The 958-nt window shown below is 45.2% G+C and overlaps 1 protein-coding gene across 2 annotated transcripts in view; it reads right to left on the bottom strand.

Annotated features, from left to right (window-relative positions):
• Positions 1–958, bottom strand: part of Pde4b (phosphodiesterase 4B) — a 527,196-nt gene that overhangs the window by 367,352 nt on the left and 158,886 nt on the right. The gene's annotated exons all lie outside the window — the stretch shown is intronic.

The following is a 958-nucleotide window of genomic DNA, read 5'->3' as shown; positions in this document are numbered from 1 at the left end:
GGAGGAGGCAGAAATCTTTAATAAATAAATAAATAATAAATTTTTAAAAAAAGAAGGCAGGTCGGGTGTCAAGGTCTTTTTGGGTTGATGCTTAAGGAGATGCCAGGAGGGAAATAAGAGAGAACCACGTCATCATCTGCAACACTAATCTTCAAGGCGGGAGAAAACCAAGTGTAGAGACTCAGGCAGGAACACGCTTGGCTTGTCCCGAGACAGGAAGGCTCAGCTGGTTGAGAGGAGAAGCGATGAGGCCATGGTCAGCGGAGGCCAGGCAGTGCAGACCTCATAAACCGTGTTTAGTCTTTTCAGGTTCCCCCTAAGAACCAGGTAAATTTCCTAGCGTAATGCTGTTGTAGCCTGACTGTGGACTCACAGAAGGGAGCACCACAAAACCTAGTGAGAAAAGCTGAGAGATAATCCAGGAGATATCAATGAAAGAAGAAAGCAAATGGGATTCCACAGAGGAGGCTCAGGCTTCAAAAGTCAGGCAATAGCCGCCTAATTCCCCAAAGCCCCTGCTAGCATGGGTACATCATGCTTCTAGTATGCTTCTAGTGGCTTCTTCTCAAGCTCCTTTTACAATGAGCACGTTAAAAGTCTAATATATTGACCAGGAGGACTCCATTTATAGAGTGACTCACAAAATGCTTTCTTTGATTAAAGAAACAGACTCAAGCTTAGAGGCATGAGCTTCCATCAGCATTTGGTTCAAGTTCTAGACCAAGGCGGTTTCTGAAAAGACAAAATGGAGTTTGTACTTAAAGCACAGTACAAAGTCCTCCTGGTGAACTAGAAGAACTAATGGGGTTTCTCAAACACACCATCCTTCCATGTGTCTTGGCCAGGATTATCTGATGCATGTACCCTGGCCCTCTTCAGTTCCCCAGGCTTCCCTCCTCCTCCCATATACCTTGCTTGTTCTCTTTACAACACCAAGGTTTGCCGCTGCTATCCTTAC

This window comes from Microtus ochrogaster, chromosome 10 (assembly GCF_000317375.1).
Source record: "Microtus ochrogaster isolate Prairie Vole_2 chromosome 10, MicOch1.0, whole genome shotgun sequence".
NCBI lineage: Eukaryota > Metazoa > Chordata > Mammalia > Rodentia > Cricetidae > Microtus > Microtus ochrogaster.
The sequence above is the reverse complement of the archived record's forward strand: the minus strand, read 5'-3'. Positions and strand labels throughout refer to the sequence as shown.